Raw genomic sequence first — 27,925 nt, 5'->3', positions numbered from 1 at the left:
TGGTTTCTGGAAAGCAGTGGGTTTGTGTGGGTTTGAGAGTGTTATTCTTAAACATAGCTTCTTAAAACATGTGCAACATGTTCCTTTTCCACCCATCATCCACTCACTCGTGGCCTGTAATCTTGTTAGCGACCATATTTATACGCATTCACACACACATATACACCTCTTGGGCTCCTTTTCAAGGCACAGAGATGTACTAGAGACAGCCGTAGAGGGAAAACAAGAAACGGGGGCTTTCTTGTTGTCTCCTCGAAGAGAAACTGACCTGAGACGTCAGCCATAATTCACAGCCCATATCATCTACACGTATAATCTAAATAAAATATAACATCATCCTTTCGAAGTCTATTCCTCCCTCTCTTCCTCTGTCAGCATCTATTCAGCATAAATAAAAAGAAAAAAAGACATAAGAAAATGAGGAAAGGCGAAAAACGATGGCGTGCACACCAGCTCACGGATGAAATAACTATGAGGGGATTATTTCATAAACGACGATATTTCCTTTCTTCTGAAATCCATTTGATGCTGTCAAATAAGCCCAAAGCCATACGCCCACATGCACATTGTCTTAAAAAGAGCGATTTGATGAGGATCTATTCTGCCTAACCAGGCGGAAATAAAGTGCTGCCTCTGTTCACAGTCAAAGCTTCATAAAGCCGCCCGTCCAGGGAGGACAGGAACAACACAGAGATTGGAGAGCTTTTGAATGTAATTATGAAATGTATGTGTCCTTATCTCTTTTGCAACATTATATAAATCAATGTAAATGTGGCCGTTAAACATACCTGGTGAATGAGGTGTGGATGGGTGCCCTTATCTGTAGTCACTATATGGGTCATCTAGAAAAGCAGAAAAAAAAAAAACCTGTTAGGTAAAATCTGAGCTAATTTCTGGCATATCGTGCATGGTTCATGATTTTCACACTGTGCATGTAAGATAATTTATGATGTTTAACCAAGGTTCCTATAAGACAAGCCATTTTACTCGACGGACATCTTTGAAACGCCTCTCAGGCATGCAAGTGCAGCTCTTATATCTCTGAATGGTAAAACATAAAATTTTCCAAAACTCTTCGCCAAGCTTACGATTAAATTTCTTATTTGAAATCACCAATGAAATCTGACAACTGTCTCATGAATCTTATTTCTAAAAAGCTTGAATCATGACAAACAAAACAAAAAAATGCACAGTTTCTGCTAATTTAGCAGCTAGTTTGCAACTAAGACGTTCTTGCACACAAAAGTAGAGACATCTGTAAATTCACCCTTCTTCCCTTCATGTGAAAAACCAGAGTAGGGTATAGTTGTGTCAGTTGCTAGTTTGTTGTAATTAGGCTTATAATAATTAACGCCACATTGCGCTTGAGATTTATGTTAGATACAATGCAAGATAATGAGAAACACAGAGAAGAAGAGAGAGTGTTTCGGCCTTGCGGGTAAGCATATGTAAATGTAACATTAGAATGGTAGAGGAGCAGTGTGTGTTGTTATTGGCTACATTCATCACGCTAAGCTAACAGGTCTGTTACTCTGTCTATAAAGCACAAAACAGGGTGGCGAAAACAATGAGACAAAAGGTGACAGAGTAAATAAACTGCCTGTACGATTAGTTTGCATTTGAAAAACTGGCTTTCGAGGGTATATTGCACTTTCATTGTTTTTGTCTTCCTTAAGCACCTTCTATGCTGCTATCAGCGACAGTTGTCTAATGCTGCCTTCAAGTCATGTCGGTATGATCATATTTACATGATGAGCACACATTAATGCCACTATGTTGTATTGCCAGTGGGATGCTCAGGATTTTCTTTGAGCCCAGACTTTCAGAGTGGGGGGCATGTCAATTAAAACATCAAGTTGGTGGCTGATTGACATCCACAGAAAATGTTTGGGAACAGTGTTTGTGTTGAGAACAAATGTATGTTTTTCAAATGCTTTCTAGGTCAGTGTTATTTTTGTATGATTTATATTATCTATGGTTACTTTGGTAAGAATTAGTTCACCCAAAAAGGAAATTGATGTCATTAATGACTCACCCTAATGTCGTTCCTCACCCGTAAGAACTCCGTTCATCTTCGGAACACAGTTTAAGATATTTTATATTTTAGTCCCAGAGCATATGCAGTCTATGCACAGTTTACTGTCCATGCCCAGAAAGCTAATAAAAACATAATCAAAGTAGTCCATATGTGACATCAGTTGGTTGATTAGAATCTCTTGAAGCATCAAAAATACATTTTGGTCCAAAAATATCAAAAACTCAGACTTTATTCAGCATTGTCTTCTCTTCCGTGTACCTCAAATAAAGATTAAAATGGTTATGAATCAGTGAGCCGATCAATGGTTCGGATCGCCAATGTCACGTGATTTCAGCAGTTTGGATCGCGTGTCAAACTGCTAAACTGCTGAAATCACGTGACATCACTGATTCATAACCGTTTGAATCTTTATTTGAGGAACACGGAAGAGAAGACTAAAGCTGAATGAAGTCTTAGTTTTTTATATATTTGGACCAAAATGTATTTTTGATGCTTCAAGAGATTCTAATCAACCAACTGATGTCACATATGGACTACTTTAATTATGTTTTTATTAGCTTTCTGGACATGGACAGTAAAGTGTGCATAGACTGCATATGCTCTGGGACTAAAATATAAAATATCTTAAACTGTGTTCCGAAGATGAACGGAGGTCTTACGGGTGTGGAACAACATTAGGGTGAGTCATTAATGACATAAATTTCATTTTTGGTGAACTAACCCTTTAACATGCATATTACTATGATACTGGCTGTTTATTAGTACTTATAAAGCGCATATTATTGCCTTATTGTGCGCGATTGTCACGGTTGTGGTTGCAATCCAACACAAATGACAGAGGAATTCATTCTAATTGTCTTTAATCCACAAAACAGGAGAACATGGACGAATCTCAGGAGTATAAACACACTTACCACACATAATAATGAAAAACACCAACTAGGAACTGAACAAAACAGGTAGTACTTATACATAAGGGAACTAATTAGACAACAGGTGAATATAATCATTAATAAAGGAGACAAAGTAGGAAACAATCAAGGCTAAACTGAATCAAAGCACAATAAACAAACACAGGAATGAAAAGACAACTAAACAAAACATAATCTTGACAGTATACTCCCCTGCCAGAAGGCGCAACCTCAAGTCATAAAAAAGTGCACTCTAAAAAATGCTGGGTTAAAAACAACCCAAGTTGGGTTGAAAATGCACCGACCCAACAATTGGGTTGTTTTAACCCAATGGTTGAGTTGTTCTTACCCAGCAATTGGGTTGTCTTAAGCAACATTTAACCCAACCACTGGCTCAGGAGGTGGACGGCGATGATGTGGAGCAACAGGATGAGGTGGAACCCTCCACAGCAGACTTCTGACAGGAGCATTGGTCCTGATAGATGGAGGCGTAGCTGGATCAAGTGATGATCGTCACTGCAGGTCTGGAGGTCCAAAGAGTGGACCATGCTGGCTCGAGGGAGCGAGGTGGAGAAGGGGGCCTGGCAGAAAAGGGGGACACCGGTTTTGAAAGAGGACCAAGGTGAACCTGGACAGAAGGAGGATACCGGTTGAGATGAAGGTTTGGAGGGCTGAGGTGCAGCTGGAGGCCCGGAAGTCTGTAAGGAAACCAGGGTGACAAAAGACCAAGGTGAAGCCGGTGAAATTAAGGATTTGATGGAGCCTGAATGATGACGCATCAAAGGAGACCTGAGGGAAAGCAGAGGCACGGTGGAGGCAACTGTCAAACAGGCCGAGGTGGAGCTAAGGGCCTGAACTCCTGCTGTGAAGCCAGGAGATCCGTCTTACAGAGCTTAGCTGGTGGAGAGAAGCCCGGAAGCGGAGCCCGGGAGCTGGAGATAGACACCGGTGAAGGAGAAGTTGAGGAGATGCACAACGTCAGATACGTCCAGCCATGAGGATGGACGTAACAGGTGGGCAGATGACAGGAAGGACCAGGTAGTCAAGAAGGTTCCCTGAAGTTCTTTCTGATGTAGAAATTGGTTGTGACCAAAAGTCGATTAGCCAGTGATCCTCTGCTGGTTTTGGAGAGAACTGACTCCCAGATGCGGTGTCTGAGATGGGCTCCAGGCTCGGTACGGAAGTGGCATCTGGCTCTAGCTCTGGGACAGATGCGTTGGCTAGCCCTGGTTCTGGGGTGGGAGGCGGCACTCGCACGTGGTCCGTGGTGGGTGCTGACTCAGGCTCTGTATCCGTGGAAGGTTTGGGCGTCAAACTCAGGTTCACGGCAGAAGATCTCTATAACTTTATGGGACTCAAAGGGCTGGTATGACTATTCTGGAGCGGGGAGAAAGAGAGCTGCTGGTGATGGAATATGTACTGGGGAGTCGGAGTGAATGTTGACGTTGACGTTGTTCTCGACAATTCCCAAGGTGAAGGAGGATTTACATACCCACAGGGTATAATCAACAAACTCTGAAAGGATGGTGATCCTCCCCCAGCGGCAGCATCTGGCTGAGGATGTCATCCATCCTGCTCCAGAAAAGTTCTTTCAGGGTTACATCGTCCCAGCATACCTCGTTGTACAGCTGTAGATAGCCCTCCAAATATTCCTCCTGCATCCGGCAGTTCTGGAAAAATCAGTCCTCTTCAATTTTACTCATTTTGAGGGTGTGTGTTTGTCACTGTTGTTTTTACAACATGGATCATTTGTATACGTTTTTTACTTAATCTTTTTTAATTTTATTTCAGCTTTATTTCAATTGATAAAATCTTTTTTAATAGGCTGAGTTTTTGTTAACAATAACAATACTTTTGGAACAAACGTAATGTGTACAAATGTTGCTGTCACCCTCATCGAATTATATCCTGATAATCCACTAGTTATCTCACCAGGTTTATAGCCTACACTTAAAATCTAAAGTAATAATGTAGACACTTTATATTTTTTTGCCCTTCGCATCAAATCTGCTGTACAGACACATCAAACAAAGGCAGATGCAACTTGACTGCTGTAATACTGAGCTGGCTAAGTCTGGCTTTGCAGTTCAGAGAATAGTCAATATCTGTGTGTCTCCAGCTAAATAACTTTTGTGGGATGTGTGAGCTGTATTTACACTAATTCATATTGCAAGTTATATTGCCTTTATTACATAATGTCTGAGACACGTGTTTTAAATAAATAAATAAACAAACAAACAAACAAACACACAGAAATCGAAGAAAAAAAATGCCTCTTGGGCATGTGCAAGCTTAACAGCTGAGCATTTTGTTGACAGTAAGACACTTCGCTAGTCAGTCCTTTGCCAAAAATCATTCTCTTTCAGCTCTTTCTCGGTGTAATCACAGTTATTGATCATTTGGTGGTTGAATTAGACCTCTGATGTTCTTGTGTTAAGCCAATTGTTGGGAAATTAGAGGTTATGGGACATATGGAGAAAATAATCAATAACTGAGCTGGCCAGAGTAAAGGAGAAAATGAATTGTATTTATATTACCATTATTACAGAATAATGAAGTACATACACTTCCTCAGACTAGTATGAGCAAACAAATAAACAGCAGTGACGGGAATCCACCTGATTTTTATTTAAAACATTATTCCTTTACTTCTCAACTAGTTTTGCTTCAGGATCCAGATTGTATTAAAAGTAATCAAACATTGAGATTATTTTTGTATCTTTAAAGATTGATTAAATGTACCACATCAACAACAAAACATATAAATGGGAATCATTTTTATCCATCCTTTTAAAAGTTGCTAGCATTTATTGAATTTAGCATTATAACAGACCATAGATTCATTTGGAAATAGCCAATTTAAAGTGTTACATTAGACTTCAGTTAAATTCTAGTGTACTGACATTATACAAAAAGAGATTAAGTTATTATGAAATGATAAAATAATATTTATGCTACACATCTTATGCCAACGCTCTCAAATAAGTTTTTGTTTCAGATAAAATGAAACTACCCACATATCCCTTTCAAATATTCCACCCTGACCTCAAAGGAAATGTATTAACGGAATACATGAATATTGAAGACCGACAAAAATAAAAATAAAAATTTAAACACAGGCAGGCAGAAAAATATAATTTCCCTGAGTGCATAGTGGCTTGTAAACTTAATCGCCCACAGATATGAATGGCAGTTATGATTGGCAGGGGATGTACTAATATTAAAAGTTGATTACAGATTATTATTTGTGTTGTGAATATTAATATCAGCCACTGTGTGCTTACCGACAATCATATCTGAAATGGAGATGAATGAACAAAGAAAACCATCAAGAGAAGGAAGGCATTTTCTGATGAAAGTGGCAAATAGTGAAGGATGATGAAAAAGAACTTAAGACAAAGATAGATGGTGTAACAACATTCTTTGAAGTATTATGTGACAAATTAATGAAAAAAAAAGTTTTCTGTTCTACATAACCGAATAAAAGAAGATCCAGGGAGTGAAAGACTGTAAAACAGATGTAAAAATAGGAATTTGATACACGATTGTCTCTGTGGGCTTTATGCACCCAACTGTCTCCTGAGCAGGAAGTGAAATTTTTTCTCACTTCCTGTTTTGGAGAGAAACAATTTGTCTGTCTTAGCTCATCTCACCCTCAGCAGGGAAGTTTCATATCATGTCGTTTCAGCCCCCTGAACTCATGTTATTCCTCTCTATGAAATGGATTATGGAAGTTTGCAATCTGATAAAACACACCGCTTAAATAAAACTTTAAAATACTCTCATGATATGAAACTAGCATCAAACACGTTTGGTGCAAATTGGGACATGGTAAAGGAGCTGATTGCTGGTTATTAGTAAGTTCATACGTTTGAGTAAAATATTTAATCACAAACACACATTTCCAACTTTTTCTTTTATGTACATAGTTTTAAGAGTGAACTATGAGCCAGAAATATTCTTATATTTTGTTCGAGATTCATCCACTTTATAGGATGGATAGTATACAATAGGGCATCTACATTGCTTGAGGAGCAGAAGTTCACTGGGAATTGTTCAATGTGTCATTATTAAACCAGTTAAGATGCCGTGTAAAAGTCCCAAACGGAAAACACTTGAGTCGCCATACAAGATCTTTACGCCCCAGGTGTTGCACATACACAAACGTTTACACACACACAAACAATAAGGCATGCCAACACTGTGTGTGTGCAGCAAATATCCTCTGCCCTATCACTCCAGGGCATCACAAGCAATAATAACAATCTCATATCTTTCAAATGATCCAACAAATACACACTAAGAATACACACACATATCTGTGGGGGTCAGAGGTTAAGGTTTAGACTGGAGGTACACCTCTATCTTCTGTAATGGGAGAAATGGGAAGTTTTGCCTATAATGGAAAAGTGAAATGGCTATATTTGATATGATGTGTGATCATCGGGACTTTTTCCCCATAGGGTGAAAAAAATCTCTCACAGAAGCTCTTTTCTCAATGGTGTTTATACAGCAATGCCATTTCAGTGTTTAATTCTCTCAGAGAGATACAGAAAAAAAAGATAGAGAGGGATAGAAGGAGTAAATGAGATGGGCATATAAGGACTAAAACATACAACCATCCTACTCAAAATGCAGGTACTGCCGTACATACCTTTGTACGTGTTGTAGCAATATGGTAGTAATAAACCTCCAGTACACAAGGGGGCGAAATATCGACACTAAGGGTGCGTTCACACTTGTCATGTTTGGTTCGATTAAAACGAACCCTGGTGCGGTTGCTCGGTTAGTGCGGTTCATTTGAACATATGTGAACGCTGCAATCCGAACCCTGGTGCGCACCAAACAAGCGGACCGAGACCGCTAAAAAGATGGGTCTCGATCCGCTTCCAAACGAACTCTGGTGCGGTTCGATTGATATATGAACGCAACACGGACCAAAGACATGTTAACAAACCAAAAACCGGACGTATAATTAAATAAAATAAAAACCGGGCGCCGGAGCGATTGTTATACAAATACCCTCCTCGCGAACACCAGGACTTTTATTATGATGGGACGGGACACATTCGCTGGGTGCCTGCACTGAGCTGCTCTTTATGATTATGAGGTAATGCAGCTCTGTTTATCATATTAAATACATTTCAGTGTGTTGAAAATGATGTTATGGCGCTAATCTGTGTGTTCACTTGTTCACACTGCTAAGAGTAAAGAGCTCCTGGCAAATAAAACCCGAAAAAGGGTAGCGCAGATATGACGCAATTGACAGGCGACTTGCACAAACGCTATGCTGAAACGCCCCGGTCCTTAGTTAAAATAGCAATTTTCTACCAATTTAAAAATAGTTGGAAATATTTGGGATAATGTTAGCCTGACAAGCCAGACCCACATACAGATGTTTGGTCTGGAAACTCACCATAGACAGGGCTCAATCCGAGGGGCGGGATAAACGGTTGTCTTTCAAACTCCCTCTGCATGCGATAGGATAGCGCTACAACCAACCAGAGCAACGAAGGTGAAACAGAGCTTGTTGATAGATTAAACATTCGCCGTATCCGGTCGGCTAAACTCCGAACACATCTTCCCTTTTTAAGAATGACTTCAGTGCCGTTCTTTGTTCTTTTCTCAGCGAAAACCTTAACTCCAAGTCTTCCAGAATCGCAGTCAAAGCTGATTCGAAAGACTGCCGCCGTTCGCCAGTTTCTGTGTTTACTAGACAACAGAAGCACGCAAACGCAACTCGGCCGTCGTCATTATAGTCCCGCCCGCCGACTCTATACACAATGTGATTGGCCCGTCCAGATTTTGAGGAATACAGCTCAGAAGGGTATTGAGAGTTCCTAGACGACGCTTGCGGGCAGATTAAATTTGCTGCCGCTAGGGTGCGTCTAGATTTCTAGGCTAGGATATTGTAGGTACTCAACAAAAAATATAAAACTGCGGCCTAGTGGTTTTTGGATATTTTACTGCAAAAATACTACATAGTGCACCTTTAATATGCAGGATCAACTATAATTAAGTAATTTGGACAATACTTTGTATGGAAAAAGCCTATCACACTTTTAAAACACGCTATCTGACAAGCCCAATTCTACAACATTGGCTCAACCAATGGTGTCACCTGAGGATTATTTTTTTGCTTGACCAATGGCAGATTGTGAGTGTTAGTTATCATTAAGAGGGTTTCAGAAAATAAACTTCATACCCTTTTATATGTGTTCTTGCATTTCCTGGGTGGTAACAAATATGCAATACACAAGAAGAGAGATAAGAGTGAGTAAATAAGATGGGCACTTGAGGCCTGGAAGATTTTATGCTAGTACACAAACACAAAATGAAGTAGCTTTGTACCAAGTTTCATCTGCATTCTATAATTCCAAAATTGTCAGGATCAATCTGTCCTAGGAACGTTTTCCCTCCAGATTTGTTGCTGTCTGCGTTTCTAAAGTATCGTAAAGTGTGGGTAAATTAGTCCGGCTATGTAGGACTGTGCTCGACTTTTCAATTCCTGCTGGATTTTGCATATAAATGTAATAAAGCTTTAACCTTGCTGTTGGTCCACCGGCAGTATTTTTTAAACTCCACTGTTGATTAGAATAGCAAACAACACCGCACTGCAACAGACTTTGCAAACAAAATGGTGTTTGAAATGAAATTAAGTGAACCAATCAAAATGCTGCATGAACTTAACCAGCATGTTCAGCGCCCAAGTCCTACCCCCGGAAGTTCCTGAACTTTGAAAAGTACTACCTCTTGAGAAGGGACTTTGGTCCATGAGGTCAAAACACACTCAGTACCACCCCAAAGTTCCTGGGGAAAATTCATGTGGTGGAAACGCAGCTTTAGTTTGACCATAACAAACCTCCAGTACTCAAGGGGGCGATGGAGTTCCCTTTAGATATTAATGGCATTGACTATAGGCTGAATTTCAAAGATGATGCAGTTGTTTAAATTTTGTTTTATTAAAGGGGGGGTGAAATGCTGTTTCATGCATACTGAGCTTTTTACACTGTTAAAGACTTGGATTCCCATCCTAAACAAAGTTTCAAAAATTAAAGTTGGACGTTTGATAGAGTATTTCTGTGTCAAAAATACTCCTTCCGGTTTCTCACAAGTTTCGGAGAGTTTTTTTAGAATATGGGTCCACTTGACGTTAATAGAACGGAAGGTCCTTGTATGGGCCTTACGGGCTCTTCTCCCTGTAGGGTGCGCGCGCGCGTGACTAGAGCGAGAGAGAGAGAGGAAATGCACGCCGTAAACAGGCTCTCAGGTGCAGATCCAGTCCTCCGTGAAGACTTATGTCGCGCGCCGCGCTCCACTTTATTCCTATGGGTGACGTCGAGCGACTTCAACGCTTCAGCATAGCATTCCGGGAAGGCAGCGCTGCATTTGAACCAATTTGAACAAATGACGGGAAGCTTCAAGGCATCGCTTCAGTCGCGTCTCAAAGTGGATTTCCACGCCACTGCTGTCACAGGACTTCACCAAATCATACCAAAGAAGTGTGTTTTTGACAGAGCGGTCCCAGCGATAAAGGTTCGGTCCTGCTTTGGAAGCCGCCGGTGAGTAAATCTGCTTCAAATGTCTCTGCTATTTTTCCGGAAAGACTTGGAACAGCCTATATTTCTTTTATAAATATGATAAAACTAAAGACTTTTCGGAGATATGAAGGACGCAATACTACTCTATAGGTACTCAAGATTGACATGAGATTGACTGAAACTGAGTGTTTCACCCCCCCTTTAAGCCAGTGGTTCTAGGTTCAGTGATTATATATCAGGAGTAGGGACACGTTTGTGTGCAGTTTTTTTCATGATTTTGCCAGAACGGATAGAGAGTCACTAGCCCATAATTACAGCCCAATGGAGCAGTATCAGACTCATATTCTGACTAGAATTGAGTATGACCATGTCAGGCTAGAGAGTCACTGCAAGAGCGTTATTCGATAGAAGACTGTAGTGTGTAAACTGTTGCCTTCCGTCACTAAAAACAGTAGCAACATACCCTCAGCATGATTTAAACCAGTACATTTCAGCACCAGATTTTCTCATATTTAACACAAACTAACACATTGATAATTAACTGGATATGTTTCTTTTGTATAAGGCAAATATGAGTTACAAGATGTTTCAAAAAGTGTTTGAGACAATATGGACCCTGGCAAACTTACGCCTATGCATTCGTATGATAATCGCCTCAACAGTTGCAAAACCAATAGTGTTACTTTGGGGCGGGATTATCTGTTCGCCCAACCAATGGCAGATGAGGAGTGTTTTATCATAAAGAGTGTTTTTTTTTACATTAAAGAATACCCATTATCGGTGGTAAAATCACAGCTTTGAGTACATTGTTGCTTAAATCAGCATGAATAATACAGATTTGTATTCACAACCACTTCAAACTGTTACAATAGTTGCAAATTAAACAATTATAATTAAATAAATGTGATAATGGTGTTAAAAATAATTAATGCCATTACCAATGTAATTAATCACTCTTTATGGATAACAGAAAAAACGACACAAACTGGACAAAAGCTAGAAATGTTTGTGTTTGCATACAGGCCTAAGGGCGACTACGCAGATTGGTTAGAGTGAGAGAAAGACACAAAACACTCTTTAAGCTTATGTAAGTTCAATCTGAGGCCAGACAAGAGACAGAAGGTGGGAGGAGGAAAAAAAAGACAAGAAAAATCGAGGGGGGGACCGAGAGGGTAGAATAACTGTGAGTACATTTAGTTACACATTTTTCAGTTCAATAAAATGACCATAATAATGATGTGTAAGAATTAAGCCAAAATACACACACACACAGTGCGCGCACACGCACGCACGCACGCACGCACGCACGCACACACACACACACACACAGAGAGATGTAAGTGGTCATCTGTTTCTCATTACAGCGTGGAATCCTTCCCATCGTCTTTCTTGAGCTTGTGAGCATTTGGAACAGTTCCTGTTTGACACACACACACACACACACACACACAAACACACACACACACACACACACGCACACGCACACGCACACGCACACACACAGAGAGAGAGAGAGAGAGAGAGAGAGAGAGAGAGAGAAGAGAGAGAGAGAGAGAGAGAAGAGGAGAGAGAGAGAGAGAGAGAGAGAAGAGAGAGAGGAGAGAGAGAGAGCATGTTTTGAAGTATTTGGCGGTATGTTTTAGGTTACTATGACTTGATTTAAGTACCTCTATAAATGTAGAATTGCTCTTTGAGAGTGTTTTGTTTAAACCCTGTGTTAGTCATCTGCCATTCTCCATGCATTTCTCTCTCTCCCTCTCAGTATGTCTCTCTCATTTTATAACACTATATAAGAGCAGAATGACAGCAGAGAAGATGTTCTGTGCATAAGCAAGGCAAGCACAGCAAGAGTTCAAGGTTCAAATGCAAACATTAACAGCCCTCGGCATGTGAGCAAGGTTGACTTACTCCCACACACACTCCTATCCACCCACCCACCCATTTACCTTGCAATCGAAATGATTGCATACCAAAGACTTGTATTGTTTTTTTTTATTTTAAAGCTAATATTAATTACTCCAGACTAGTCATATTTCAAATCCTAACTGTAACCCTGAAGCATTGTGCATTTAAATATACCTAAGAGTTTGGGGTCGGTTACTTTTTAATATAAAGAAATATATTTTGCTCTTCAAAGCTGCATTTAAATACAGTAAAACATTGATATCGTGAAATATTATTACAAATAAAAATAACTTATCTATCTGAATATATATATATATATATATATATATATATATATATATATATATATATATATATATATATATATATATATATTATATATATATATATTATATATATATATATATATATATATATATACTGTAATTATTACTATTTATTCTGTGATGCAAAGCTGAATTTTCAGCATCATTACTTCAGCCTTCAGTGTCACATGATTCTTCAGAAATCATTCTGATATGCTGTTTTATTATTATTGATATTTATTATTATTATTATTATTATATTATTATTATTATTATTATTATTATTATTATTATTATTATTATTATTATTATGCTGAAAACAGCTGTGATGCTTAATATTTTCATAGAATTTGTGAGAATTTTTTTCAGAATAAACAATTTTGATTAATTTAATATGCATGAATATTTTATGTTTATTATACAATTATTAAAAATCATTAGTTGCCCATTGCAACTTGAGAAGAACCAAACAATTGCGGTTGTAGCTGGCTAGGACATAAACTAATTTTTCCTGATATGTAAGCATGTGAAATGCATAAACAGCAACATTCGATATAAAATATGTGCTATTATTTAATAGTAAGCAATATTATAAACAAAAGGGATTTAATTTATTGTTACTTAAGCAAATTATTAATAGTTAAGAATTGTTTATTCTGATAAATAAAATGAACTGTTTATTATAGGCATAGGTCTTTAATTATTATATAGTCACAGTACAGATTGACAGTGAAAGGGTGTTGTTTAATTTGCGTGCCTGACATGCTAATAGCTTTTATGATTTATAAGGATGTTTCAGACACGCTGATGCCTAAAAACACCCTCCACCCTTTAAAATCTCCATGAAGCTTTGGTTCAAGTGCTTTTCTGCTTTGCTTTGTTGCATCCCAGCCTGTTTTAGGACACAGTGTTATGTTAAAGCAATAGTTCACCACAAAAATGTTGTCATCACGTAGCCACCCTCAAGTTGTTCCAAACCTCTATGAGTTTCTTTCTTCTGCTGAACACAAAAGAATATATTTTGAAGAATGTCGGTAACCAAAAAGTTGACAGCACCCGTTGACTTCTGTAGTATTTTTCCTTCTACTATTGAAGTCAATGGGTGCCGTCAACAGTCTTCTTTAAAATTTCTTCTTTATTTGGAACAACTTGTGAGTAAATTGTTTTGTCAGTTTGGGGCGAACTATACCCCTTTAATTCAAATATGTCATAAACCTAACATTTCAAGAAGCATAAAACACAATATATTAATGTGTATGCCCCATAAATAGTACCTAGAGTCCAATGAGCTGTCACTTCAGCTATTATAACAACTTAATGTGGCGCCCTATTTCAGGGAGAGAGAGAGAGAGAGAGAGAGAAGAGAGAGAGAGAGAGAAGAGAGAGGAGAGAGAGAGAGAGAGAGAGAGAGAGAGAGAGAGAGAGAGAGAGAGAGGAGAGAGAGAGAGAGAGAGAGAGAGAGAGAGAGAGAGAGAGAGAGAGAGAGAGAGAGAGAGAGAGGGGTCAGTGCTCTGTGTGGTTTTGTTTAGAGTTGGGTTTTGGAATTGGAATCATGTTCCGTCATGTTCCCTTTAGGAAGGATTAGGAGTGAGATTGAGGTTACGGTAAACTTCACCCTAACCCCATCTCCCTCATTCTTACCTCTCACACACACATCCACACGGCTGTCTCGCAGGAATCCTATTAAGGATATGTTTACCTGTGGAGCTGGTGTTAGTGGAAGGTGCTATGCTACATATCTTCACATTCTAATGACAGACTCCAACAATCACTGATCTGATCCAGCACCCATTCTCTCACACCACACACACACACACACACACACACACACACACACACACACACACACACACACACACACACACACACAACACACACACACACACACACACACACACACACACACACACACACACACACACACACACACACACACACACACACACACACACACACACACACACACGACCAGCCACTCCCCCCTCATAAAACTTAGATCTAAAACTTAGCTGGAGGAAACCTCACTCCAGCTCTCTGGAGAAATATTCAGCTAACCAAAACAAAGCACGAAACATCACGATAGAAAGAAACAACACGAGGCAAACCCCAAATCAATCTCGACAAAATTGTACAGGGCCAAATCGGCACATCAGCATCTGGAGTGAAGGCATTTGCTACCAAACGCTCAAATGAGTAACATTGCAATGCTAGTTTTGCTCCTAGATCACAAATGGTAACAAAATGGTGCACGATATGGACAGCATCATATTTGAAGCATAGATTTTCCATTTTGAATAACATATATGGAATTCATTGTGAATTTGAATCGGTGAAAAACTTGGAAAAAGAAAGTCTGAAAAAGAAACATGCTTTTAGTTTCTGACAATGTATTATAGGGGAGTAGGATAAAGTATAAAATAACGATAATACAAAAATGTCAGGGTGGTCCAGTTGTCCTGATATTATGATAAGAGAAAAAAAAAAGTATATATTCGAAGGATTAAAACAACTTTCCAGCAGTAGAAATGATTAACCCTAGATGAGAGAGAAGAAAATACTTCAAAATAAAATGCAAAATAAGGAATGACATATCTTACTGCATTCAGTATTTTCAGAAAACATGAAGACATCACATCATCACAGATATTTAAGGGTGATGACAGCTTAATTGCGGATTTTTAGGAGGGCTGAGATTAAAGAAAATGGTCTGGCACTGCAGTCCACATGTGGAAATCAGCTTGATATTCTCATCTCGGCTAATGGACTTTATAAAAGCTCTGATTTTTCAACTAACCTCTCTCTGTCTCTCTCATTGCTTAGAGTGTGCTGTTGGCCAGGTGAGCATACTTCTGCGCACTGCACTTCAGACGTACTTTACACTGATGAACAAAGTGAGGGCTGTGAGTCACACACGCTTTCAGCTTGTTAACACACAAGCATTCACACTGTATTTCACCTCTCTCTCACAAAAAAAAACAAAAAAAAACAAAAAAAAAACGACCACATAACTGCTCTTATTGTCTTTCTCGCTTCTTTGTTTTCAAGCTGTCTCACCTCTCCTTCTCAGTTTGAAAACTAGAATTCTGTACATGTAATTCTGTGATTCTGTATGTAAATGTGAGGCTGATCTATGCAAGTTTTCAATGTTCCATCAATCCCCTTCAATCCATTCAAAGGAATTATGAACTGCATTGTTTTATTGTTTTATTATGAGGGTGCACTTACAATGTTAGAATGCTTTTTACATTAAAAAAATACATATTTTTTTTAAATAAAAAGCATATTTTCCTACCCTGAATTTAGCCTCTGCTCTGAATGCTGTTTTAAGGAGCGTGTCTGCTGTGAGATTTCAGCGAGACTTCAGTGTAAACGCCCACTGCTATGATTGGCTAACGTCTTTCCATTTGAATTGGGTATTAATCTCTCTTTTTAGCGCATTTTACTATTAGGCCCGCTATTACACAGAATGCGGTTTTGCAGCGAGAGGCGCCATTTTGAATGGATTTCGGTTGCCAGAGAGCTGCTTATGCGCCCTGGGCATTCAACGCTTGCTGCACCTCGCGTTTTTGAAAGAGCACTCCGCGCACCATGAAGTTGAAAAAAAGTTAACTCTGAGCATAAAAGCGCCTGACGTCATCGCATTTTTTTTCTGTTGTCCAATCAAATGAATGGAGAGATGGGTCTTCCGTTGTGTTGACTGTTACCTTGATTTAACTGACAGGACAGCGGATTCCGGGGGTTGCCTAGAAACATAACAAAACAAAAAAATGCAGTGCAGTGGGCCTCGCGTTTTCGAACCTGAAAAACGTGTTCTGTGTGATCGGGCCCTTACAGCTTATTACATGTTTAACAACCGTGAAAAGTCTTGCATTCAATTTAGATCTATGGCATTATATTTAGATCTATGGCATTATATTTAAATCTATGTCATTATATTTCGATGATGGCATGAAAGGTTGCAGATGATGATCATCTGACTGTACATGAATCATTACATTTCAGATCAGGCATTAGAATTAACACAGTTACTTACATGTTGCATTACTGTTTCCAGACACTGCACAGTATTTTGTAATCCTCAACAGCATGGTTATTGCTCTGTAGCAATTAGATCCATGAGTCGGTGGGCGGGGCTACAGAAGCAGGTATACAGATTTATCTGTTGAGGCGGCATTTTAGCATAAGATGACTCTCATTTACAAGGCCTGGTGTCAATAAAAGCTTTTCTTTTTTTTCAAAGTTTTCAGCTCTGAAACTTACAGGAGATTCTTATATCACGAATCACAATTAACTTTCATATATAAAAGGCTCAATGGAAAGTTGATTTCTCAATTCATCACACCTTTAATGTGCAGAACTAACTAAGCCATGTGTTAGTGTGTAACGGAATGACCAAAATGGCCTAACAGGCGTGTATTCTTGAGTACTTTTAGTTTTAAAACACCAACCTGTTGAATCTCACATGGGAAACATCCAGATAATATTTTGTTATAAAATGTAATTTAAGACATTTTGTGAAAATGTAATTCTCCTGAAAGTCATTGTTTCTTTTTTTTATTATTATTATTTTGAACCCTTTCCCTGTCTTTGACTGGAATTTTCTGGCTTTCCGTGTTTTCACTTTTATGCGAAGAAGTCATATGACACATCTTCTGAAAGAGTAGAGAATCACTTGTTAAAAAAAAAAAAAACATGCGAAGAAGATGCAGAAACAAGCGATTTCATATGCAATCATATGGATGTGTAAAATAAAAAGATCACCAACATTAAACAGCATATAAATCAAAACTGCCTAATGTTACTGAATGAAATGTCGACCCAAGATGAGGGGTGTAGATGGACTCGATCTACTCCATCTATGTTTTGATCATCATTCTGAATCTAAACCAGATGTAGTATTTGCTCAAAATTTTGCTTTTTTAATGACACTTACCCACAATCAAGTGTTGCTAAAAAAAGGAAGGCATGAAGCTAAAATAAAGGCTTTTTGTTTTCTTTTAATATATTACATGTTCAGATATTTTAATATACTAGAAAACAAATATACATGTGAAACAAACAATGAATGAATGAATGAATGAATGAATGAATAGCATATTATTATTATTATTATTATTATTATTATTATTTTTTTAAATAAATAGTATGTTTCTCTTCTCATTTTCAGGTGAAAACAAATACTTTTCTACTGTAAGTGCATTTTTTTTGGGTCATATTTACCCAAAACATATTTTCCAAGACACAGCTCAAATGTTCTATTTTACTGTGCTTTTTCATTGCACTTATCCAAAATAGTGTTCACATTTGGTTAAACATTTTTTATGTATTGTATATTTACCACATTTCTGCTGTTAAATGTTCCTAAAAAATAAACCCCACTCATTTAACTGTTTGTTTAATTTTTATTCACTGGCATTTTAATGTGGTCTTTTTTTATTTGCATATTTTTTATTGGCAGTTTATTTCCACATATTGTCCTCACAACTGTGTGCTCCAATCAATATAATCAGCAGAAATTCTTCCCAAAAAGCAATAAACCATGTATAATGCCCCCTAGCTGTCAGAGAAATACACTTTATCATCAAGTATAGTTAAAGCTGAAGTATAAAGCCCAACTAATTTAAGAAGGGTTTCCCCGAGCACAGCCTTTGTCTTCCATTGGTTGGACAAACTCATAGGCCCGCCCCAAACTCACACCATTGGCTGATTCACTGTTGCTGTGTCAGGCAGTTCGGAGTGAAAAGCAAACATCAAAAAGAGCTTTGTAAGTGCCGCAGAGCTACAGTTTGTGAGGTGATCAATTTACAAATGGTTTACTTATGCAATGCATAGCACACTAAGACAACAGAAAGATTTTAACATCCAAAAAAAGTACATCCTTCACCTTTAAAGAGCACTAACAGCAATAAAACTGCAAAAGCACCAATTAAAAAAAAGTATATTTCTGCAGAAAAACAGATCACGTGTAAAAAAATTTTCCCGATGCGAGTAACCTTTAAGTAAAGGCAGCCTGCTGTTTGTTCGCTTCGAGAGAGGAGATAGGTAACCTTTTCTGATATCCTAATCTGATATTTGAGGATGGATGAACGTAATACTTTGTCTTCTACAAATAAAGTTCACGCTCCTTCCTGTGAACAATGACAGCAGCCACTCTATAATGCTCTCACACACATTTCTGTACAAAAGCAACATGCTTAAGAGTGAGGATTCGACTTCTGAAGACGATGAGGCGTGGAAGCATTAATGTCTGTGTGTGAGTGTGTGTGGATATGTGTGTGTGTGTTGCTGTAGGCTGCGTGCATGAGGCTCAGCTGGTTAGATGCTGACAGAGCAGCGCAGGAAAGAAGAGGGTGACCCAGAAAGCAGAAAAAAGAGGTAGAAAGACAGAGCGATATTTTTAGATACCAGGATAATGATGAGAAATCTTCTGAGAGAATGAGCGAGAATGATAAAGAGAGAGACCCTTGTACTCTTCCAGCCTATCACCATATTGTAATATTTCTCCCTCGCTGGTGTTTTCCAATCGTTCATTCATTTTTTTTGTTCTTTCTTTTATCAACTAGTCAACTATACGATAAGGGGGTTCAGTCATTGCGTCAATTTGTAGACAAAGCCGGCTAACAATTTGCGAATAAAGCAAAATTAACATGTCTTGAAAACTTTGTTTCGTCCATGAATTACAGACTGTTGTGAATAAATTGTGCATTTCAAATGGGTTATTAAGTGTTTACAAATGAACTCCAAATCCCACAATTGTGTGATTTAACATTCAACGGTTGAAGTTCTTACGTAGCAACATTCTAGCAACTTTCCTTTCGAATGGGAGACCTCTATGCTGCGTCTTGGATGGACGCTATGGGGATAGCATATCAGCATATCCGATCCGGCATCTGAAACGTGTGAAAATACTTCAATCTAATTGATTGGCGACAGCCTGTGACGTCATTTGCGGAGTACCTAAGAGTGCGCTATTAGGTGTATAAAAGTACATGTATTTGTCCCAGACCTTCAAAGTATGGCCTTCATAGTTCGGTGCATACAGTCAGACAATACAGGCGATACAGAATACAGACAGTTACAGGCGATCCACATTTCAATCCAGAAGGGAGCGTGTCTGGAAGTAATCTAAATAATATTGAGTCTAATTATGTTATATGCCCGCTATGTTTGTGCAAATGTTTACCTAGTGAGGCAGTCATCTAGGTATTTGTTCCCTATTGCCATGCCATTGGGTCTGCCTACACGTCTCCTTCAAAGAAGTTGATGACATGTACTAAGCACCATCTTATACTTCCAGACGCTCCGTTGAGGACATCACAGACTGTCACCAACCAATCAAATTTGAGTGTTTTTACACTTGCTGCAGACACAGGATACACTCTAAAAAATGCTGGATTAAAAACAACCCAAGTCGGGGTGAAAATGGACAAACCCCGAAATTGTTTTTTTTTAACCCAGTGAATGGACACTTTCAAACAACCCAATTTCTGGGTTTGTCCATTTTCAACCAAACTTGGGTTGTTTTTAACACAACATTTTTAGAGTGTATACTGATACCCATAGCGTCCATCCAAGATGCAGTGTCTCTATCTCTTTTTCAGGGAACTGTTTACACTTGTAACCTGAGATGTTTTGATATTCAGATTTAAGGTTTCAAACTAAATATTAAAGTTTCGATAGTTAACAAGATATTGTGTAAAATTTATATTTGAAAAAATATATATATAATAATAATCCTGATGTGTGTGTATTTATGTCAACTATTATTCAGAATTTTGTGATTGGACTTTTTTTTCCCGAAAATAAAGTAATACTTAACTAATAAATACTGTAAAATAGTAATATTATAAAATATTTTACTGATTTTAACAACTGCTAAGCTGAATTTTCAGTATTTACTCCAGTCTCAATACAGTGTAACATTATCTATTTGAAAATGATTGTTTGAAGAATTTGAAGTTTATTTCTTATTTTTCATATTAAATTTTTTAAAGTTAGTTAGTGACCCTTGTGTCACCACAATGATAGTGTTGAATGTAAATAGACATTCCTTGGCTGAATATGGCATGGTCACATGCATCCCTGATGACCTTTGAATGCTGTTTCATGGTAAATCTACACCATGGTCTCAGCCTGACCAAGTTAGTCCCTTTTAATAAGGGGGGTTAGTCCCTTTTTTAATAATAATAATAATATAAAGGGTAACTTTTTTGGACCCCATTGAAATTCATTGCATGGACAAAACATGTTCTTAAAATATTATAATTTTTGTTCTGCGTAAAATCATAGAGGTTTGCAATGAAATAAGGGTGGGTAAAAAAACACATATATATATATATATATATATATATATAATATATATATATATATATATATATATATATATATATATATATATATATATATATATATATATATATACATAATTTCATTTTTGGGTGAACTTTCACTTTAAAGGGTTACTTCACTTAAAAGAGTTATTTGATGCTATAAAAACGTCTGTGTGATGTCATGATTGACAGCTGAGATCGCCTCAGTGTCACTGAGGCACTAACAGACTTTTTTCGGGATTTTTGGGAGCAGATTATTTCATTTCATTTCATTTCATTTCATTTCATTTCATTTCATTTCATTTCCATAACTGTTTATTTCACACCAACAGAATTAATTGTTCTGCATCTGTGAGAGTATGGATGTGCTTTTGATATCGCCCACTGTATTTCCTGCTCTGCGCAACTCCGGTCCCAGACTTTTTTATATTAACTGTTGCACTAAAATCCAAAAGTAAGGAATTTATGTTATTTATTACTTGATTGTACAAGCTACCTCACAGAAGTGCTCTGTTTGTTAGAGTTGTTGAATGTTAAAATAAGGTGAATAAAATAAAAAATAAGGAACATCCTGGTTCGTTTTTTTGCTCTTCTTTATTCTTTTTTTATGTATTATAGAAGTATCAGATTAGGACTCTCGGCAGATACTTAAAATCAAATGACTCGGACTTGGACTCGAGGGCAAAAAAACCTGATCGGGACATCCCTAATAGAAAGCACCAAGGTTATTATAGTTGTGCTTTTTTGAATTAGTTTTTATTTTATTATCGTTTTCAATTTTGCTACAAATTTCAGTTTAGTTTTAGTTAGTTTTACAAATGTTTTTGCTAGTTTTAGTTTAGTTTTTATTTTGCAAATACATTTCTATTTAGTTTTTATTTATTTAGTTTCAGTTTTAGTTTTAGTAATTATAGTTTAGCAGAGTTACCATAATGAGAGTTTAATCTTACTAAACATCCTTAAGTGAAATCACTTGATAAACAAGCATTATTCTTTATACGGTCTTACAAAACATGCATAAAGTTGGGTCTTCACCTTTGAGCAAAAAAGCTTGAGTCAAACTATGACCTATACAAACAAGGATCTGGAGATAAAAAATGAAATAAATTATATTTTGATATTAAAAATTTTATTTGATATTTTTGACAGGCTAATACTCAGAGGATCTAACTTAAAGAACAAAATAAATGCAATGTAAAATATAAAAGTAAAAATGATAAATTCCAGACAAACTCATTCATAACAAAGATGAAATATTGTTAAACAATTAAAAGCTTATTTTAATTTCATCAGTAGTACAATGTAGGCTAGCAGTGTAAGACCACAGCTAAAGTCATCTGAATACAGCCAACACACACTGTTGTGTGTGTGTGTGTGTGTGTGTGTGTGTGTGTGTGTGTGTGTGTGTGTGTGTGTGTGTGTGTGTGTGTGTGTGTGTGTGTGTGTGTGTGTGTGTGTGTGTGTGTGTGTGTGTGTGTGTGTGTGTGTGTGTGCGTGTGTGTGCTAAAATTGTAAAGGGGACCAATGTCCTCATTTATCTAGTAAAATATTATGATAACTGACTAGTGAGGACATTTGACTGGTCCTCACTAGTTAAAAAGGCTTATATATCAGCCAAAACATGTTTTTATTTAAATCTATTGTTTTGCACGTTCTTGGGATGGGGAGGTTTAGGGATAGGGATTGGGTTAGGGGATATAAAATATCATTAACCTGATATAAAATCATTGGAAGTCCATGCAATGTCCTCACTTATATAGTGAAACAAACGTGTGTGTGTGTGTCCTGGTATTCCCTACTTTGTGGGGAAATGTCTCCACACAGATAATAATATTATTAGTAGTAAATGATTATGAAAACACCTTTGAGCCTGTCAATATTATGCAAACATGAAATCTCAAACGCACAGTAGGCTAGTACTTGCTACTTACTATAGTTGCTGACTTCTGCGCCTGCGTCTCTCGTCGCATAAGAAACGGCATTCTTAAACAGTGAGCTTAAGTTAAAAGAAGTTCAACGTGCATCTCATTACCTTGTGTTATTTCCCATTTCACTGCCATGGACGCATTGATTCTTTGTGAACTGCCGTTTAGGACTAGCGATGTATTGCCTGTCTGCATGCGTCCGTCAGGACAGCGGTTAATCTCCTCCTCAGATGACTTCACGCGCAGTTGCGCAATATACAGACGCTCCCTCAACCGCCACAGTCAGATTTTCCACCACATTAAAAAGGGCTTATTAATAACGAAAACGAATATTTATTTTTGCTAATTATTATTTTATTTCAGTTAGTTTTTTAGTAAGAGAAGTTAGTTTCGTTTAGTTTTAGTTTTTTATTTATTCAGATTTTTTAATTTTATTTCAGTTTACGAAAATGTTTTTTGACCAATAGTTTTAGTCTTAGTTTCAGTTTTTGTTTACGAAAATAACCTTGGAAAGCACCACATTCAAAACTTTACTACATTAATGACCCAGTTTAAATACAGATTCATCTTCCAAGCGCTGAAGTACCCCTTTAAGTCCTGTGAACAATTGAATGTCTTGAGCTTCAATTCATAGTCAATTTAAACATCAAAAATAGGTTTATTACTGGGGTCAGTTCACTGTAACATCCATTCTCTCCACCCCTCAACACGTTACATGGTCCCTCCAGAGCCAAGTCATGTAGGGCAGCGGACCACGCCAACATCTTACAGCACAGGGGCGCCCTCTCAGAATGGATGAGTCAGTCGGGGAGAACCTTTGGGTGTCTCTGATAGTTACAGAGAGAAAGAGTATATTGGATTCTGGGCCAAGCGGAAAAAAAGTGGAGAGGAAAAGGGGAATTGGAGGGTAACCAGGAAAAAAAGAGACCATCTGAAAGATAAACTCCCCTTCCGCCCAAACCCGAAGTTTAACAAGCAGCGTGAGGTGAAGGAATGCGAAACGGACTGCTGCATGGAATGTTAGGCTTGCGTCATGTGATAGCTCAGACAAACCCAAGAAAGCTCGCTTGAGCTCAACCAACCCACCAATCAAAAGCCTCCATTGTCAACACATCAACCAACACCGGCCACGCTAACGTCAGCGCAGCCTCACTTTGTCGTTTCACCACAAGGGTCAAAGCTGAGTGAGCGGGTGAATGGATGGAGTGTTTTCTTTCATCCAACTGTTAGGGGGGGTCAGATGCATTTAAATTTGTTGATGGCTCACGAGGCCAAGTGTGTGAGTGTGTGCGTAGATCCCATGAGTTCAGTCAACGTGGATACATTTAACATATCTCTGAAGTCAGCAACAACAGACTGGAAGAATGATAGGATGAAGAAAAGAAAAAGGATGACGGACTGATAGATGGAGGAACAAAGGGCAAGATTTCATCTGAGATTGGCAGAGGGGAGGAATAGTGATGGACTTGTGAGAGACTGACAAAGCACACATTTACAGAGAGAGAGCGAGAGAGAGAGAGAGAGAGAGAGAGAGAGAGAGAGAGAGAGAGAGAGAGAGAGAGAGAGAGAGAGAGATAGAGAGAGCGAGAGAGAGAGAGCGAGAGAGAGAGCGAGAGAGAGAGAGCGAGCGAGCGAGCGAGCGAGCGAGCGAGAGAGCGAGAGAGAGAGAGAGAGAGAGAGAGAGAGAGAGAGAGAGAGTTGCAATAGTGTGTTATAAAGTATTTTGACTATTGTGACTATAAAGTTAGAATTGTGTATATAGAGATTTAAACTCTATACATTAAAAATCAACATAATGAATAAGTAATAGGCTGTCTTCTACTCCTGTTTTTAGGCTTTCTCCTGTACGGTCGATTTTTATGGCCGTGCCACACTGAAGACACTGAAGGAAACGCCCACGGCTAGGATTGGATAAGATTTGAGGGATTGTTTTGAGGCGTGTGGGGTAACAGCAACCGGAATAATTCGTCCCACAGGGCTCGCAAAATATCTTTAGCAAACAAACACAATGATTATCTCTCATCTACCCGCGATTGATTGGAATGTTATTTTTTTTATTACTTGGCCCACCTGATCGGTGGATATAAGTGTGAACCGTGCATCACACACACACACACACACACACACACACACACACACACACACACACACACGTTCACACGCACGCACGCACACACGCACGCACGCACACACGCACGCACGCATCAATTATGTTGCAGACAGCACGATCAAAACTTCCGCAATTGTATTTTTCCTCAAATATCAAGTCAAGAGAGTCAACAACGCACATCAAGAAAGTAATGTTCTATCACTATTTACATTTTGGTTGCCGTCTGGAAAACACAATGCCCCAGAACGTTGGGCTTTGTGAGCCCTGGCCCATACATGTCCGAGTTTAAACCTGAATTATAATGAACCAACAACAACACAAATAAAGGATTCTTCAGCCTTTGACAGCGTGCTAACATATGTCCTGTTTGACGCATACACATTTTCAATAGATCTATATTAAAAGGAATGCATTTATACAGCGCTTTTAACAGACCCTATGGCCATCCAAAGCGCTTTACATTTTGCCTCACATTCACCCATTCATACACCGACGGCGATGTCAGCATGTAAGGCTCCATCCAACTCGTCGGGAACAGCTGGGGTTAGCTGTCTTGCTCATGGACACTTCGACACTTCGAACAACCAACCTTTAGGTTTGTAGACAACCTACATGAACCACTCAGGCACTTCCGCCCCTCAACAATAATATTGTTTAACAATATTAAACAATATGTAACAATGCAACCAACCCTATCACATATAAAAACATTTTTACTCACACTAGTGTGTTGCACCATTCATTCACGTAATCTCATCCTGTCTGCAAATCCACTCTACTGTTTACAAACAAATCCGTGATCAGCAATGAAGGAACAAACTAGGGATGCACTGATACCGCTTTTTTCAGACCAAGTACAAGTACTTACATTTGGGTACTTGCCGATACGATTACCGATATGAGTACTTAATAATACCATTACAGTTATTTTAACAATGTTTTAGTTCCAAATTGATGCTGTCGCTGACATTTTAACATTCGACTTGGTGTTATCCTAAACAAACATGACACTGAGGCCCATTTCACACAAATGTAACCTGTAACACAATCAGCCTGTGTCATGTCAGGCATGAGTCGGTGGTCATGGCTACAGAATCAGGCATTGTTCATTTTATGTTGAGCCAGTGTTTTGCCACACCATGACGTCAAATATTCTGATATCGATTGTTTGCTGGGCCCGGTGTCAATAAAAGCTTTTCTTTGACTAACAAGGAAGTTTTCAGCTTGAAACTGGCAGGATAGTCTTATATTGCCATGTCCTGACTAATCATGAGTTTCCCGGGGCATTTCAAACTTGTGAATTTGTGAATGATGGATTTATGCTCCTACCTACTCCCATAAGTAATAGCATCAAAACGAACAATGGTAAGTTAATGAAACTCACACATTAATTGGTTGAATAGATGTGTTAAATGTTGAGATAGATGTTGTTTGCATAGGATTTCTAGAAATTAGTGAAGGTTGTGGCATGAAAAATGGTGTGATCATATAGTTCAGCGCAAGCGATTGAAATAATGAAATATGAGTCATTTTGGTCTGTTTTATGACCTTATAACAGTTGTTTATCGTTTTATCGTGATACTTGATCGTAACTGCTTCATCAAGTTTCACTTACTAAGTTATTGGACTGGAATGGTGACGTGAAAAGGGAAGAAAATGTCCCTAAATTAAAGATTTTTTTTTTCAATATGCTATTAATTTTACATGCGTTTTAAATATATATATATATATATATATATATATATATATATATATACACAGTGGCATGAAAAAGTATCTGAAGCCTTTGGGATTTCTCACATTTCTGCATAAAATCACAATCAAATGTGATCTAATCTTTGTCAAAATGACACAAATGAATAAAACCACCCAAACATTTATGGGTTTTCATAATTTTAATAAGGATAACATGCAAACAATGACAGAAGGGGTAGGAATAAGTATCTGAACCTATCTGGTTGCCCCCCCTTTGGCAGCAATAACTTCAACCAGATGCTTCCTGTATTTGCAGATCAGTCTGGCACATCAATCAGGATCAATCTTGGACCATTTCTCTTTACAAACTGGTGCAGTTCAGTCAGATTCCTGGGATGTCTGGCATGAATCGCTGTCTTGAGGTCATGCCACAGCATCTCAATGGGGTTCAAGTCAGGACTTTGACTTGGCCACTCCAGAACGTGTATTTTGTTCTTCTGAAACCATTCTGAAGTTGATTTACTTCTGTGTTTTGGGTCATTGTCCTGTTGCAGCATCCATCCTCTTTTTAGCTTCAACTTTCTGACAGACAGCCTCAGCTTTTCCTGTAAAACATCCTGATAAACTTTTGAATTAATTTTTCCATTAATGATTGCAAGTTGTCCAGGCCCTGAGGCAGCAAACCAGCCCCACACCATGATGCTGCCTCCACCATGCTTCACGGTGGGGATGAGGTGTTGATGTTGGTGAGATGTTCCATTTTTTCTCCACACATGATGTTGTGTGTTCCTCCCAAACAGTTCAACTTTCGTTTCATCAGTCCAAAAAATATTTTGCCAGAAGTTCTGTGGACTCTCCAAGTGTCTTTCTGCGAACATTAAACGTGCAGCAATGTTTTTTTTTAGACAGCAGTGGCTTCCTCCGTGGAGTCCTTCCATGAACACCATTCTTGGTCAGTGTTTTACATATAGTCGATGTATGCACAGAGATATAGGACTGTGCCAGTGATTTCTGTAAGTCTTAAGCTGACACTCTAGGGTTCTTTTTTACCTCTCTGAGTATACTGTGCTGAACTCTTGTTGTCATTTTTGGTGGACGGCCACTCCTTGGGAGAGAAGTAACAGTGTCAAACTCTCTCCATTTGTAGACAATTTCTCTAACTGTG

General features: G+C 38.3%; 1 long non-coding RNA gene across 2 annotated transcripts in view; it reads right to left on the bottom strand.

The window, feature by feature from the left end:
• Nucleotides 1-787: 787 nt before the first annotated feature.
• Nucleotides 788-27,925, bottom strand: part of LOC137049645 (uncharacterized) — a 414,587-nt gene continuing 387,449 nt past the window's right edge. The window contains exon 6 of one of the 2 annotated variants that reach the window (XR_010899665.1): nt 788-842. This is a non-coding gene — a long non-coding RNA (uncharacterized lncRNA). The remainder of the gene's footprint in view (nt 843-27,925) is intronic. The other variant, XR_010899664.1, reaches the window with a different exon arrangement.

Source organism: Pseudorasbora parva, chromosome 20 (genome assembly GCF_024679245.1).
Source record: "Pseudorasbora parva isolate DD20220531a chromosome 20, ASM2467924v1, whole genome shotgun sequence".
Classification (NCBI taxonomy): domain Eukaryota; kingdom Metazoa; phylum Chordata; class Actinopteri; order Cypriniformes; family Gobionidae; genus Pseudorasbora; species Pseudorasbora parva.
The sequence above is the reverse complement of the archived record's forward strand: the minus strand, read 5'-3'. Positions and strand labels throughout refer to the sequence as shown.